The sequence below is a fragment of the Oncorhynchus masou genome, chromosome 27, assembly GCF_036934945.1.
Source record: "Oncorhynchus masou masou isolate Uvic2021 chromosome 27, UVic_Omas_1.1, whole genome shotgun sequence".
In the NCBI taxonomy this organism is placed as follows: Eukaryota; Metazoa; Chordata; class Actinopteri; order Salmoniformes; family Salmonidae; genus Oncorhynchus; species Oncorhynchus masou.
Genome location: NC_088238.1, coordinates 8,297,354 through 8,312,020, shown reverse-complemented (window position 1 = coordinate 8,312,020; position 14,667 = coordinate 8,297,354).

Sequence of the window (14,667 nt, the reverse complement as noted above, 5' to 3'; positions counted from 1 at the left end):
TAAAGTAGTGCACTATATGGGGAATAGGGCTCTGGTCTAAAGTAGTGCACTATATAGGGAATTGGACTCTGGTCTAAAGTAGTGTACTATATAGGGAATAGGGCTCTGGTCTAAAGTAGTGCACTATATAGGGAATAGGGCTCTGGTCTAAAGTAGTGCACTATATAGGGAATAGGGCTCTGGTCTAAAGTAGTGTACTATATGGGGAATAGGGCTCAGGTCTAAAGTAGTGTACTATATAGGGAATAGGACTCTGGTCTAAAGTAGTGTACTATATAGGGAATAGGGCCCTGGTCTAATGTAGTGCACTATATAGGGAATAGGGCTCTGGTCAACAGTAGTACACTATATAGGGAATAGGGCTTTGGTCTAATGTAGTGCACTATACAGGGAATAGGGCTCGGGTCTAATGTAGTGTACTATATAGGGAATAGGGCTCAGGTCTAAAGTAGTGCACTATATAGGGAATAGGGCTCTGGTCTAAAGTAGTGCACTATATAGGGAATAGGGCTCTGGTCTAAAGTAGTGCACTATATAGGGAATAGGGCTCTGGTCTAAAGTAGTGTACTATATAGGGAATAGGGCTCTGGTATAAAGTAGTGTACTATATAGGGAATAGGACTCTGGTCTAAAGTAGTGCACTATATGGGGAATAGGGCTCTGGTCTAAAGTAGTCCACTATATAGGGAATAGGACTCTGGTCTAAAGTAGTGCACTATATAGGGAATAGGGCTCTGGTCTAAAGTAGTGTACTATATAGGGAATAGGGCCCTGGTCTAATGTAGTGCACTATATAGGGAATAGGGCCCTGGTCTAATGTAGTGCACTATATAGGGAATAGGGCTTTGGTCTAATGTAGTGCACTATACAGGGAATAGGGCTCGGGTCTAATGTAGTGTACTATATAGTGAATAGGGCTCAGGTCTAAAGTAGTGTACTATATAGGGAATAGGGCCCTGGTCTAATGTAGTGCACTATATAGGGAATAGGGCCCTGGTCTAATGTAGTGCACTATATAGGGAATAGGGCTCGGGTCTAATGTAGTGTACTATATAGTGAATAGGGCCCTGGTCTAATGTAGTGCACTAAATATATATAGGGAATAGGGCTCTGGTCAACAGTAGTACACTATATAGGGAATAGGGCTTTGGTCTAATGTAGTGCACTATACAGGGAATAGGGCTCGGGTCTAATGTAGTGTACTATATAGGGAATAGGGCTCAGGTCTAAAGTAGTGCACTATATAGGGAATAGGGCTCTGGTCTAAAGTAGTGCACTATATAGGGAATAGGGCTCTGGTCTAAAGTAGTGCACTATATAGGGAATAGGGCTCTGGTCTAAAGTAGTGCACTATATAGGGAATAGGGCTCTGGTCTAAAGTAGTGCACTATATAGGGAATAGGGCTCTGGTCTAAAGTAGTGTACTATATAGGGAATAGGGCTCTGGTATAAAGTAGTGTACTATATAGGGAATAGGACTCTGGTCTAAAGTAGTGCACTATATGGGGAATAGGGCTCTGGTCTAAAGTAGTGCACTATATAGGGAATTGGACTCTGGTCTAAAGTAGTGTACTATATAGGGAATAGGGCTCTGGTCTAAAGTAGTGCACTATATAGGGAATAGGGCTCTGGTCTAAAGTAGTGCACTATATAGGGAATAGGGCTCTGGTCTAAAGTAGTGTACTATATGGGGAATAGGGCTCAGGTCTAAAGTAGTGTACTATATAGGGAATAGGACTCTGGTCTAAAGTAGTGTACTATATAGGGAATAGGGCCCTGGTCTAGTAGTGCACTATGTAGTGCACTATATAGGGAATAGGGCTCTGGTCAACAGTAGTACACTATATAGGGAATAGGGCTTTGGTCTAATGTAGTGCACTATACAGGGAATAGGGCTCGGGTCTAATGTAGTGTACTATATAGGGAATAGGGCTCAGGTCTAAAGTAGTGCACTATATAGGGAATAGGGCTCTGGTCTAAAGTAGTGCACTATATAGGGAATAGGGCTCTGGTCTAAAGTAGTGCACTATATAGGGAATAGGGCTCTGGTCTAAAGTAGTGTACTATATAGGGAATAGGGCTCTGGTATAAAGTAGTGTACTATATAGGGAATAGGACTCTGGTCTAAAGTAGTGCACTATATGGGGAATAGGGCTCTGGTCTAAAGTAGTCCACTATATAGGGAATAGGACTCTGGTCTAAAGTAGTGCACTATATAGGGAATAGGACTCTGGTCTAAAGTAGTGTACTATATAGGGAATAGGGCTCTGGTCTAAAGTAGTGCACTATATAGGGACTAGGGTGTCATCTGGGACACATACATCCTGTGACACGTCTTTAATTTTGGGACAAAAAAGATATCCCAGCTTTGAGAGCATTTGTTATCTGTCAAGCAGAAAACTTGACAAGATGCAATCATCCCCCCCGCCAAAAAAAAATGTTTCAAAGGGTACAGGGGAACAACACACAAAGAGGAAGTGACACGGAGATACGAACGCTTCGGAGACCAGAAAACAGAACAAGATGAATAGGGAAATGTCTGTTTGATTTTCTGCCTTTATCTAGTGGCAAATAAATGGAAACCAAGCGAGGCTGTAATTTTCCCTCTGTGTGTGTGAGACCTGTTATTACGTTGACTATTTACGTGACATGCAGCTATTTGGGGTTTTTTTTTGCTCTGAAAAAGGCAATTTAGATGGAAAATCAGAGCGCATCTTGGACAGCATCTTAACCCTACTTATGCTGGAGTCAATCAATTGTTTTAAATGATTTCACTTAATCCTTTATTCAATTCAGTTTGATTCCTTTAACGACAGAGTAAATGCTCCCCGAGTGGCGCTTCGGTCCATGGCACTGAATCTTAGGGGTGTCACTACAGACCCTGGTTCGATTCCAGACAGTATCACAACCAGCCGTGATTGGGATTCCCATGGCACGACGCGCCACTGGCTCAGTGTCGTTAGGGTTTGACCGGAGTTTGGCTGTCATTGTAAATAAGAATTCGTTTTTTACTGACTTGCCTGGTTAAATAGAAAAATATTAATGTGTTAATATTAAACTGCCTGAATGTGTTGGTACAATCGCTTACCACACCCCAAGTCGACACAAATACTGACCTGCCCGTGTGTAAAGGACGTCACGCTACCTGCTTAGCAACTATCACTTTTCCTCTTGACACGAACCCAGGACCTCTGCCCCTCAAAACACACACCCACGACCACCCTCCCGAAGCATCTTACCAGTCGCTGCTGTCATGCATAGGTGTAATAGGTGGCAGGGAAGTCAGGCGCAGGAGTCAAACTGAGTGTAAAATGGAGTCTTTTAATAAAGTTCCAAGAGTATGCTCCATAACAATAAATGTACAAACAAACCAAACATGGGTACGAGGACCTGACGCGCACCTATACAACAATCACACTATACTGACAATAAAACAATCTCTGACAAAGACATGAGGGGAAACAGAGGGTTAAATACACAACAGGTAATGAATGGGATTGAAAACAGGTGTGTGGGAAGACAAGACAAAACCAATGGAAAATGAAAAAAGGATCAATGATGGCTAGAAGACCGGTGACGTCGAACGCCGAGCACCGCCCGAACGAGGAGAGGCAACGACTTCGGCAGAAGTCGTGACAGCTGCACTGAAATGCTAACTCACGTGGGGACACATCAGGCTAAGTGAGTTCCAGAGATCTCCATCTGAATATAGAAAGTCCCTCCACACAGGCATACACACCTGTAAAGCATTGAGGGACTGACTGCAAGACAAGTATCTCTCTTGACCCTTTGTGGATCCACACTCCTCAACCATCCTCTGTATCACCCTTTAATGATACAACCATCCTCTGTATCACCCTTTAATGATACAACCATCCTCTGTATCACCCTTTAATGATACAACCATCCTCTGTATCACCCTGGAAATATACAACCATCCTCTGTATCACCCTGTAATGATACAACCATCCTCTGTATCACCCTGTAATGATACAACCATCCTCTGTATCACCCTGTAATGATACAACCATCCTCTGTATCACCATGTCATGATACAACCATCCTCTGTATCACCCTGTAATGATACAACCATCCTCTGTATCACCCTGTAATGATACAACCATCCTCTGTATCATCCTGTCATGATACAACCATCCTCTGTAATGATACAACCATCCTCTGTATCACCCTGTAAAGATACAACCATCCTCTGTATCACCCTGTAATGATACAACCATCCTCTGTATCACCCTGTAATGATACAACCATCCTCTGTATCACCCTGTAATGATACAACCATCCTCTGTAATGATACAACCATCCTCTGTATCACCCTGTAAAGATACAGCCATCCTCTGTAATGATACAACCATCCTCTGTATCACCCTGTAAAGATACAGCCATCCTCTGTAATGATACAACCATCCTCTGTATCACCCTGTATTGATACAACCATCCTCTGTAATGATACAACCATCCTCTGTATCACCTTGTAATGATACATCCCTTGCAGTGTATCACCCTGTAATGATACAACCATCCTCTGTAATGATACAACCATCCTCTGTATCATCCTGTAATGATACAACCATCCTCTGTATCACCCTGTAACGACACAACCATCCTCTGTATCACCCTGTAATGATACAACCATCCTCTGTAATGATACAACCATCCTCTGTAATGATACAACCATCATCTGTATCATCCTGTAATGATACAACCATCCTCTGTATCACCCTGTAATGATACAACCATCCTCTGTAATGATACAACCATCCTCTGTATCACCCTGTAATGATACAACCATCCTCTGTATCACCCTGTAATGACACAACCATCCTCTGTAATGATACAACCATCCTCTGTATCACCCTGTAAATATACAGCCATCCTCTGTAATGATACAACCATCCTCTGTATCACCCTGTATTGATACAACCATCCTCTGTAATGATACAACCATCCTCTGTATCACCTTGTAATGATACATCCCTTGCAGTGTATCACCCTGTAATGATACAACCATCCTCTGTAATGATACAACCATCCTCTGTATCATCCTGTAATGATACAACCATCCTCTGTATCACCCTGTAACGACACAACCATCCTCTGTATCACCCTGTAATGATACAACCATCCTCTGTAATGATACAACCATCCTCTGTAATGATACAACCATCATCTGTATCATCCTGTAATGATACAACCATCCTCTGTATCACCCTGTAATGATACAACCATCCTCTGTAATGATACAACCATCCTCTGTATCACCCTGTAATGATACAACCATCCTCTGTATCACCCTGTAATGACACAACCATCCTCTGTAATGATACAACCATCCTCTGTATCACCCTGTAAAGATACAGCCATCCTCTGTAATGATACAACCATCCTCTGTATCACCCTGTATTGATACAACCATCCTCTGTAATGATACAACCATCCTCTGTATCACCTTGTAATGATACATCCCTTGCAGTGTATCACCCTGTAATGATACAACCATCCTCTGTATCACCCTGTAATGATACAACCATCCTCTGTATCACCCTGTAACGACACAACCGTCCTCTGTATCACCCTGTAATGATACAACCATCCTCTGTAATGATACAACCATCCTCTGTAATGATACAACCATCATCTGTATCATCCTGTAATGATACAACCATCCTCTGTATCACCCTGTAATGATACAACCATCCTCTGTAATGATACAACCATCCTCTGTATCACCCTGTAATGATACAACCATCCTCTGTATCACCCTGTAATGATACAACCATCCTCTGTATCACCCTGTAATGATACAACCATCCTCTGTATCACCCTGTAATGATACAACCATCCTCTGTAATGATACAACCATCCTCTGTATCATCCTGTAATGATACAACCATCCTCTGTATCACCCTGTAACGACACAACCATCCTCTGTATCACCCTGTAATGATACAACCATCCTCTGTAATGATACAACCATCCTCTGTAATGATACAACCATCCTCTGTAATGATACAACCATCCTCTGTATCACCCTGTAATGACACAACCATCCTCTGTAATGATACAACCATCCTCTGTATCACCCTGTAAAGATACAGCCATCCTCTGTAATGATACAACCATCCTCTGTATCACCCTGTAATGATACAACCATCCTCTGTAATGATACAACCATCCTCTGTAATGATACAACCATCCTCTGTATCACCCTGTAATGACACAACCATCCTCTGTAATGATACAACCATCCTCTGTATCACCCTGTAAAGATACAGCCATCCTCTGTAATGATACAACCATCCTCTGTATCACCCTGTATTGATACAACCATCCTCTGTAATGATACAACCATCCTCTGTATCACCTTGTAATGATACATCCCTTGCAGTGTATCACCCTGTAATGATACAACCATCCTCTGTATCACCCTGTAACGACACAACCGTCCTCTGTATCACCCTGTAATGATACAACCATCCTCTGTAATGATACAACCATCCTCTGTAATGATACAACCATCATCTGTATCATCCTGTAATGATACAACCATCCTCTGTATCACCCTGTAATGATACAACCATCCTCTGTATCACCCTGTAATGATACAACCATCCTCTGTATCACCCTGTAATGATACAACCATCCTCTGTAATGATACAACCATCCTCTGTATCACCCTGTAATGATACAACCATCCTCTGTAATGATACAACCATCCTCTGTATCACCCTGTAATGATACAACCATCCTCTGTATCACCCTGTAATGATACAACCATCCTCTGTATCACCCTGTAATGATACAGCCAATTCTCTGTATCACCCTGTAATGATACAACCATCCTCTGTATCACCCTGTAATGATACAACCATCCTCTGTATCACCCTGTAATGACACAACCATCCTCTGTAATGATACAACCATCCTCTGTATCACCCTGTAATGATACAACCATCCTCTGTATCACCCTGTAACGACACAACCGTCCTCTGTATCACCCTGTAATGATACAACCATCCTCTGTATCATCCTGTAATGATACAACCATCCTCTGTATCACCCTGTAACGACACAACCATCCTCTGTATCACCCTGTAATGATACAACCATCCTCTGTAATGATACAACCATCCTCTGTAATGATACAACCATCATCTGTATCATCCTGTAATGATACAACCATCCTCTGTATCACCCTGTAATGATACAACCATCCTCTGTATCACCCTGTAATGATACAACCATCCTCTGTAATGATACAACCATCCTCTGTATCACCCTGTAATGATACAACCATCCTCTGTATCTGTCAGGACCCGGTTTCGAACCTGGGTCTCCGGAGTGAGAAACAGTCACTTAACCAACTGAGCCACGAATAGACAGCAGAACCCAGAAGATGAGGCAGACACAGCAGTACTTAAGACGGTGTATTTAATAAAGAAAAATCCTAAAATACAAAAAATGGCAAATCCAAAAGGTGGTGGGAAAAACACAAAAAGACCTCAAAAGAAACTCACCAAAAAATAAACAAAAACAAAAAAACAGAATACCACAAGAACTTCACCCGGAATCGACAAGAGCACACAGAACACTAGGGCAGGGTACTAACATACAAACACAGAGCACAGAACAGAGGGAAACTAAGAGTTTAAATACACTCGGGGGAAACGAGACACAGGTGCAAATGATAATGGGGAACAAGGGAAAAACATAAGGACAAAAAGCACAATGGGGGCATCTAGTGACCAACAACCGGAACAACCCTGGCCAAATCCTGACAGTATCACCCTGTAATGATACAACCATCCTCTGTATCACCCTGTAATGATACAACCATCCTCTGTATCACCCTGTAATGATACAACCATCCTCTGTATCACCCTGTAATGATACAACCATCCTCTGTAATGATACAACCATCCTCTGTATCACCCTGTAATGATACAACCATCCTCTGTATCACCCTGTAATGATACAACCATCCTCTGTATCACCCTGTAATGATACAACCATCCTCTGTATCACCCTGTAATGATACAGCCAATTCTCTGTATCACCCTGTAATGATACAACCATCCTCTGTATCACCCTGTAATGATACAACCATCCTCTGTATCACCCTGTAATGATACAACCATCCTCTGTAATGATACAACCATCCTCTGTATCACCCTGTAATGATACAACCATCCTCTGTATCATCCTGTAATGATACAACCATCCTCTGTATCACCCTGTAATGACACAACCATCCTCTGTAATGATACAACCATCCTCTGTATCACCCTGTAATGACACAACCATCTTCTATATCATCCTGTAATGACACAACCATCCAATGAGTCGACATGAACACAAACAGACTTTTACCCAGATGAACTCGTTCACTCACTGTACACCAGTTGTTCTGATAGAAGGAGCAGAACGAGGTGTTACTAATTTACAATTCTTACAACTTGTTTCATTATGTGTCCATGTGTTCAATCAGGCAGGGTGGCCTGTGTTTTATTTATGCGCTAAGTAGCCCAGCGGGGAGTTCCAGACTGGGCCAGGTGGCTCCCTCTAGCTCGGTGACCTGGAGGTTAGGCTATTTCCATATCTGTGTCCCAAATGGCAGCATGTTTCCTTCATAGGACACTACATTTGATCAGGCTGGTAGTGCTCTATATTGGGGGGAACACGCTCCATTTCTGTTTGAGGTTTTAACTCCACCAAAAAGGTCCGTGGATTGCTTCAGTTGTTCCGTCAAACGGCTGCTTGGTTCTGTTCTGCATTAGTGGCCACTTTTGTCTAACAGTATGATCGTGTTTGCGTCCCAAATAGAAACCTATTCCTCATAGGGCTCTGTATAAAACGAGTGCACTATGTAGGGAATAGGGGGCCATTTGGGACAAACACTATGACTGTGTCTCGCTGGTCTGAGACATTTTTTTAATGATTTTTGTTTGTTTGTTATGTTGTTGTTGATGTTGTTGTCCTTTGTTGTTCATTACAAAGCCACTTTCAGGCCCTTATTCACCATATGCTGACAGCATGTTTCATAACTCCAAGTGTCGGACTGTAAGAGGCCTCTCAAGGCTCTCCCTGCCGGCTCGCCCCCTTCTCTCCACTCACCCTCCACATCCAGCCTCAGGTCATGTGGACCACGTGGAGCCCAGCTTCCCAGTCTCCTTGTCTCCCAGTCTCCTTGTCTCCCAGTCTCCTTGTCTCCCAGTCTCCTTGTCTCCCAGGCTCCTTGTCTCCCAGCTTCCTAGTCTCCCAGCTTCCTAGTCTCCCAGCTTTCTAGTCTCCCAGCCTCCTAGTCTCCCAGCCTCCTTGTCTCGTAGCCTCCTAGTCTCCCAGCCTCCTTGTCTCGTAGCCTCCTTGTCTCCCAGGCTCCTTGTCTCCCAATCTCCTTGTCTCCCAGGCTCCTTGTCTCCCAGTCTCCTTGTCTCCCAGCCTCCTTGTCTCCCAGCCTCCTTGCCTTCATTCTTCCCAGACTGCCAGCCCCACAGCATCCTAGCCTCCTAGCTTCCCAGACTGCCAGCCTCTCAGCCTCCCAGCCTCCTAACTTCCCAGCCTCCTAACTTCCCAGCCTCCCAGCCTCCCAGCCTCCCAGACTCCCAGCCTCCTAACTTCCCAGCCTCCCAGCCTCCCAGCCTCCTAACTTCCCAGCCTCCCAGCCTCCCAGCCTCCTAACTTCCCAGCCTCCCAGCTTCCCAGACTCCCAGCCTCCCAGTTTCCCAGACTCCTAACTTCCCAGTCTCCCAGCCTCCCAGCCTCCCAGCCTCCCAGCCTCCCAGACTCCCAGCCTCCCAGCCTCCTTTTCTGCTGCTCAGCCGCCAGCCAAGTTGTCTTTTTCCCATTGTGCATAACTCTCTCTCTCTCTGCCACCTACGATCTACAGCCGTCAGCTGTTTACGCCTCCCTCCCTCCTGTCCTCCTGGGAGAAGCCAAGCAGAGTCTTCTCAGACGTTGGTTCAGAGCGTAATGTCTTCCTCCAGAGACTCCCAGATTCTTAGGCATGTGACTAAGACTCCATCCGTCCACCTCCATCCCTCTACCTCCATCACTCCATCCCTCCATCCTCCTCCTCAATCCCTCCTCCACCTCCACCTCCTTCACCTCCACCTCCACCTCCTCCATCTCTATCTCCTCCACCTCCTCCACCGCCACCTCCTCCACCTCCTCCATCTCCATCTCCTCCACCTCCACCTCCTCCATCTCCATCTCCTCCACCTCCACCTCCTCCACCTCCACCTCCTCCACCGCCATCTCCTCCACCTCCTCCACCTCCCCCACTTCCACCTCCACCTCCTCCATCTCCATCTCCTCCACCTCCACCTCCTCCACCTCCACCTCCTCCACCGCCATCTCCTCCACCTCCTCCACCTCCACCTCCTCCACCTCCACCTCCTCCAACTCCACCTACTCCACCTCCTCCACCTTCTCCACCTCCACCTCCTCCACCTCCTCCACCTCCCCACCTCCACCTCCTCCACCTCCACCTCCACCTCCACCTCCTCCACCTCCATCTCCTCCACCTCCACCTCCTCCTCCTCCACCTCCACCTCCTCCACCGCCATCTCCTCCACCTCCACCTCCTCCACCTCCACCTCCTCAACCTCCACCTCCTCCACCGCCACCTCCTCCACCTCCACCTCCTCCACCTCCACCTCCTCCACCTCCACCTCCTTCACCTCCACCTCCTCCACCTCCTCCACCACCACCTCCTCCACCTCCTCCACCTCCACCTCCTCCACCTCCAGCTCCTCCAACTCCTCCACCTCCACCTTCTCCATCTCCACCTCCTCCACCTCCACCTCCTCCTCCTCCACCTCCACCTCCACCTCCACCTCCTCCTCCTACACCTCCTCCACCTCCTCCACCTCCTTCACCTCCACCTCCTCCACCTCCTCCATCTCCACCTCCACCTCATCCACCTCCACCTCCCCCACCACCTCCACCACAACCTCCTCCACCTCCACCTCCTCCACCTCCACCTCCTCCTCCACCTCCTCCACTGCCACCGCTACCTCCTTCACCTCCACCTCCTCCACCTCCTCCGCCTCCACCTCCTCCACCTCCACCTACTCCACCTCCTCCACCGCCATCTCATCCACCTCCACCTCCTCCTCCACCTCCTCCACCTCTTCCACCTCCACCTCCTCCACCTCCTCCACCTCCACCTCCTCCACCTCCTCCACCTCCTCCACCTTCTCCACCGCCACCTCATCCACCTCCACTTCCTCCTCCACCTCCTCCATCTCCTTCACCTCCTTCACATCCACCTCCTCCACCTCCACCTCCTCCTCCACCTCCTCCATCTCCTTCACCTCCTCCACATCCACCTCCTCCACCTCCACCTCCTCCACCTCCACCTCCTCCACCTCCACCTCCTCCACCGCCACCTCCTCCACCTCCTCCATCTCCACCTCCTCCATCTCCACCTCCTCCACCTCCTCCACCTCCACCTCCCCCACCACCTCCACCTCCACCTCCTCCACCTCCTCCACCTCCTCCACCTCCACCTCCTCCACCGCCACCTCATCCACCCCCACCTCCTCCTCCACCTCCTCCACCTCCTCCTCCTCCTCAGCGATTGTATAAGAGCAGCCGTTGAGAAGTGTAAAGGTCACAGATTCTCATTATGGCTGTGTTCAATCCAAGGAAATACTATATTAGCTGATAGCAAACACTGATTCTGAGAGGAGAGAAAAGTCTGAAAAAAATGAACGTTTTAACGGCCATTTGAAGTAGTCTGTTTTTACTTGTCCAATTAGCCAAGTTAGAATCCCTCTACCTCTCCTCTGTAGGCTTCTACTTCTGATGTGGGTCGTGCTGTTGGTCACGTGGCTGTAAATCCTGACAAAATGGTAGGTCTCCATTACTACAGAACTGCTGTGAAAAGGACCGTCAGCGCACCGGAGAAGCTGGGCCTTTTTGTTTTCTGAAACATCCAGCTGTACTCCTCTGATCTGCAGGCCTTTTGACTTTCTCTTCCAATTAAAAGCTAATTAGTGAAGTGATTAAGATGGATGTCGTAGGAGTCCACCAGATAAAAGTTCACAGAAACACAGTTTCAACTCCTTTCTATGGATCCACTAAGAGTCTTTTAGTATTTTCTTTTAACTAATGACTGTTTAATGGCCGTCGTCGATCTGGATTCCGGAGAAACAAAACAATAGTCTTGCCGCTACGCTTCATAAAATGTCCTTTCGTTTGGTTTAGTGATAAATTAAAACAAACAGAAAAAAACAATGGGTCAGATATGTAGAGGGGGGGGGGGGGAAGGTGAACTGAGAAATGGTGTTGAAGTAGCCTCTACAGAGACAATGACAAAGGAGGAGGAGACTGACTTGATCATTATCAGCCACACATCCTGACTGATTCTGTCACCACTCGACATGAGAAATACAGTCATCAAACCTATTGGCCCTGAGCTTTTCCTATGGTGAAATATAAATAATGTGAGAGCTACTTGTTTTGGATCTGCTGTTCGGGGTGTGTTTTGACCGAGGCATGGTATTCTGAGTGACTATTTAACACAGTCAGAAAGATATCCCCTTTACTCCATGTCTCCTGTCCTCACTGGCTTCACGAAACACTTGTGAACGTTTGTTAGATGACATCTGTGCTAAAGTAATTAAACGCTCACTTTCAAATGTTCTCTACATGGACTCTGAGTAGGAGGAGGAGAGGAGAGGGAGGAGAGGAGGAGGAGGAGAAGGAGGAGATGAAGAGAAGGAGGCGGAGGAGAGGAGAGGAGGAGGAGGAAGAGGAGGAGGAGGAGGTGTTGAAGGAAGAGGAGAGGAGAGGAGGGGAGGTTGGAGAATTAGGAGGTGGGAGGTGGAGGAGGAGAAGAGGAGATGAAGAGAAGGAGGCGGAGGAGTGTGTTGAGAAGATGAAGAGGAGAGGAGACTGGAGAGGAGAGGAGTGTCCCAGGAGAGGAGAGGAAGGAAGAGGAGAGGAGAGGAGAGGAGAGGGAGGAGAGGGAGAGGAGAGAGGAGGATGAATTATCCTGAGGAGGAGGGAGAGGTCCCAGTGTGAGGGAGGAGAGGAAGGATCCTGGGGAGAAGAAGATGAGGAGGAGAGGAAGGAGATGAGGAGAGGAGAGAGGAGAGGAGGGGAGAGGAGAGGAGAGGGAGGATAAGAGAAGGAGAGAGAGGGAGGAGGTTTAGGGAGGAGGAGTGTGTTGAAGGAGATGAGATTAGGGAGAGGAGGGGGAGGAGGTGGAGAGGGAGGAGGAGGGGAGAGGAGAGGAGAGGAGGAGGAGAGGAGAGGAGAGGAGAGGAGAGGAGAGGAGAGGAGAGGGAGGGAGAGGAATAGGGAAAGGAATAGGGAAAGGGAAAGGAAGAGGAGGAGGGGAGAAGGAGAGGGAGAGGAAGGAGAGAGGAGAGACTGACATTAGCTCCTGTGGGACAGAGCAGTGCCATGTCTATTTCAACCCAACCCCCCAAGACAGACACATTCTACTGGCCATGACAACTGTTTCATATTCACCATGAGGAATTCTTCATTCCTACTTCCCTTTTCATGCCCTTTACTCTCTGCTCTTTCTCAGTCATCACCAACTGTGAGTCTCCGCAGAGAATATACCACTTTCTGTACTTGCCGTCTACAGTGTCACACCAGGCAAGCAACGCCATTAGCGAAACTGATTTTTCCATTTCCTTTAATACATTTTATTCCACTAATCATATTGGTCTGAATTGAACGAAAATATAATTTTTTACACCACTAAGATAATAGAAATATTCATTATTCCAGATCAGTAGTGATCCTCCATTACTCTTCTAATAATAGATAGACTCATTATTCCAGATCAGTAGTGATCCTCCATTACTCTCCTAATAAGAGAAAGACTCATTATTCCGGATCAGTAGTGATCCGCCATTACTCTCCTAATAAGAGAAAGACTCATTATTCCAGATCAGGAGTGATCCAGTGTGTTGAATAAGATGAATTATGCTGACTGGAGGTGGGTTTAGTGTCCCAGTGTGTTGAATTAGATGAATTATCCTGACTGGAGGTGGGTTTAGTGTCCCAGTGTGTTGAATTAGATGAATTATCCTGACTGGAGGTGGGTTTAGTGTCCCAGTGTGTTGAATTAGATGAATTATCCTGACTGGAGGTGGGTTTAGTGTCCCAGTGTGTTGAATAAGATGAATTATCCTGACTGGAGGTGGGTTTAGTGTCCCAGTGTGTTGAATTAGATGAATTATCCAGACTGGAGGTGGGTTTAGTGTCCCAGTGTGTTGAATAAGATGAATTATCCTGACTGGAGGTGGGTTTAGTGTCCCAGTGTGTTGAATTAGATGAATTATCCTGACTGGAGGTGGGTTTAGTGTCCCAGTGTGTTGAATAAGATGAATTATCCAGACTGGAGGTGGGTTTAGTGTCCCAGTGTGTTGAATAAGATGAATTATCCTGACTGGAGGTGGGTTTAGTGTCCCAGTGTGTTGAATAAGATGAATTATCCTGACTGGAGGTGGGTTTAGTGTCCCAGTGTGTTGAATTAGATGAATTATCCTGACTGGAGGTGGGTTTAGTGTCCCAGTGTGTTGAATAAGATGAATTATCCTGACTGGAGGTGGGTTTAGTGTCCCAGTGTGTTGAATAAGATGAATTATCCTGACTGGAGGTGGGTTTAGTGTCCCAGTGTGTTGA